The sequence below is a fragment of the Sander vitreus genome, unplaced genomic scaffold (genome assembly GCF_031162955.1).
Source record: "Sander vitreus isolate 19-12246 unplaced genomic scaffold, sanVit1 ctg287_0, whole genome shotgun sequence".
NCBI lineage: Eukaryota > Metazoa > Chordata > Actinopteri > Perciformes > Percidae > Sander > Sander vitreus.
Genome location: NW_027595442.1, coordinates 1,844 through 5,000, shown reverse-complemented (window position 1 = coordinate 5,000; position 3,157 = coordinate 1,844). Strand labels below are relative to the sequence as shown.

Here is a 3,157-nt window from a genome sequence, read left to right as displayed (position 1 = left end):
CTTTCATCCTCTCATTCTCTCATCCTCTCATTCTCTCATCCTCTCATCCTCTCATCCTGTTCCCAGCCAGACTTCCTGTTTGGATTCACTCTCTTCTTCTCATCTTTCCCTCCATATTAAATAAATGATACAGTATTTAACTGTTCCTCCCTCTGTTAAACTTCTAAATAAACCTGCCTCCTGTAGAAATTGTGCAATAGTTTCACAGTGATGTTCTCTGGGCTGATGGAAATACGTGTTATGTGTAATATGTTCTTTAGAAAATAACTCTCACTCTGGCTCCATATGCACATCTGTCTTTATTCTGTTTGGGCCCTCAGGCCTTCTTCAAACCAACAACCATTGTTGACACTCTTTTCTTATTTTGAAGTCAGTGATCAGCACCTCACTCAGTGTCCGTTACTTTTACACACACACACACACACATATATATATATATATATATATATATATATATATACATATATATATATATATATATATATATATATATATATATATATATATATATAGTGCAATATCTTTTTTTATGTCTGCAATACTTTATGTTCAGTCTACTGTTGTGACTGTCTTGTTTATAACTGTCAAGGTATTATTTATTATTCATGAGCCAAAACAAATCTCCCTAAAGGGACGATAAAGTCCATTTGATCGTAAATCTGATGCCTTAATATTCATTAAAGTATCAACATTATATGAGAGTTGAAAGCTCCACTGTGTAGTTGAGAAAATGTTCATTTTACTGATGATGCATACGAGAGATGCTGCGTCAGATACGAACAATATGGTCACTTAAATGATTCAGTAGGGTTAGGGGTTAGGGATTAGGTGTTAGGGTTATGGTTAGGGACAAGGGGATAGGGATTAGGGGTAAGGGGCTAGGGTTAGTATATTGTATAGTTTCATTCTAACATTTCCTCCCTCAGGTTCTGTCTCTGTGAGAAATCCCCACAATGCAAAGCAGCGGAGAGGAAACGGAGATGTTGACGTTGCTACTAGTGAGAAGAAGAATCCAGAGAAACAAACAATAAGAAAGAGACGGACAGAGCAGGGAGGGTGTTCACACTTCTTATCACAGCTGGAAAGATCTAAACTCAACCGCAACTCTCATAAATATAATAATTATCCCTTTATGAAGCAAAAACATAACAAAAGGTCTTGCTTTCAGCTCCTTAAAGGTGAACATTGTAAGCTTAATAATAATAATAATATTGTAATATTAAGTGAAATAAGAAGATCTGTCGGTTTAGGACAAATGTAGATGTAGGAAATCTTAAATGGCTTTTGCTTTTTACATTTTACAGACAAATATATATATTTATATAGAAAAGATCATTGGCGGATGAATCAATAAAGAAAATAATCTTCATCATGAGAACAGACTCAAAGTGAGGTGAATGGGTTCTGCATGAAGCCAGGAGACACACAGAGATGTTTTCATGGTGGATTTATTAATCCAATGATCAATGAAAGTCTCTCTCAGACCAACAGTCTGCTTGTGTTTAAAGGAAGTGTTTCCTGACCACTGAGTGAGGTCTGGACCTAATCTATGTGGAACCTGTCCTCAGATAACTCCTCTTAGATCGGCTTCAAATTAAACTCAAAACGTGACAGGGACGTCAAATCTGCTCAGAGATTTCATCACGACAGGAAGCAGTCATAATCAGACCTGAAGAATTTACCTCTATAATGTTTATAGTGCTGCTGTCATCCAATATTAATATATATATATATATATATATATATATATATATAATATATATATATATATATATATATATATATATATATATATACACACTGCTGCACACACACACACACACATACCCACATACACACAGACACACACTCAGCATGGTGGATGCTATTGTTGTCGTCCTACCTCTGCAGGTGTGTCTCTCTCTCTCTCCGTCTCCTTTCTTCTGGTTTATCCGTTTGTCTCTCTTTGTGTCTCTCTGTCCTTATTCTCCTCTGAGTCTGTATTCTGTCTTTCTTTCTCTCTCTGTCTTCCGTCTCCTGTCCTCTGAGTCTTTTCTTCAGTATTTTCTATCTGATGATGCTGCAGTGCTTCAGACAACACACCCTTTTGAGCCCTGCCTCTCCTCCTCCATGCTGCTCTCTCATTGGCTGCTTCACTCAGATGACATCACTCTCTCTCTCTCTCTCTCTCTCTCTCTCTCTCTCTGTATTCCCCTGGTACTTCCTGCCCCTCCCTGCTTCTTTACATCCACACTGCCCCCCTCCTCCTCTGTTTTTACCTCTGTCTCTCTGTCTCTCTCTCTCTCTCTCGTTCTGTCTCTCACTCTCTCTCTGTCTCTCTGTCTCCCTCTCTCTGTCTCTCTGTGTGTCTCTCTCTCTCTGTCTGTCTCTCCCTCTCTCTCTCTCTGTCTCCGTCTCTCTTTCTCTCTCGCTCTATGTCTCTCTCTCTCTCTCTTTGTCTCTCTCTCTCTCTCTCTTTATGTCTCTCTCTCTCTCTCTTTATCTCTCTCTCTCTCTCTCTCTTTATGTCTCTCTCTCTCTCTCTCTCTCTCTCTCTGTCTCTCTCTCTCTGTCTCTCTCTCTCTGTCTCTCTCTCTCTCTCTCTCTCTCTCTCTCTCTCTCTCTCTCTCTCTCTCTCTCTCTCTCTCTCTCTCCCACACACCTTCCTTCCTTTGAGGCCCAAACATACATCCCGAAACTCATCCGAGTAGTATGGTATCTCTGTTTGTATGTTAGACACACTCACACTCATGTCATACAGTAGTCCGGAGAAGAACTAAACGGTGGTTTAAAGACTGAAAGCTGACCTTAGATCAGTTTGGTCTCTGCTCTTAGACATTAATCACCTTTAGACCTGTCTCTCTGAAGGCTTTTCCCACTCGGCTCCTCCTCTTCCTCTTCTTCCTCTCCGTCACTTAAAGTAAATGGAAACGTCCTCTCCAACATGAAATATGAAGAGCAGAAACACTTCTGTGGTATTCTGCTGCCAAACAGAGCGGACGCTGAACAGACAGACAGACAGGCATATGGACAGACAGACTGACAGACAGACGGACACATGTAGTATATGAACATTCTATAACTTTCTATAAACTTTGACTTAAGATTTGGTATCAGGAGATGCATGACCTTTACCCCACTTTTATTGAAAACATCTGGAAACAGTTAACATGAGCAG

The 3,157-nt window shown here is 39.8% G+C and overlaps 1 protein-coding gene across 1 annotated transcript in view; it reads right to left on the bottom strand.

The window, feature by feature from the left end:
- The window catches only part of LOC144513565 (neural cell adhesion molecule L1.1-like), a 95,064-nt gene extending 93,042 nt beyond the window's left edge, over positions 1-2,022 (bottom strand). Inside the window, exon 1 of the mRNA XM_078244674.1 lies at positions 1,883-2,022. The gene's annotated coding sequence lies outside the window, so the exon portion shown is untranslated. The remainder of the gene's footprint in view (positions 1-1,882) is intronic.
- Positions 2,023-3,157: the final 1,135 nt, after the last annotated feature.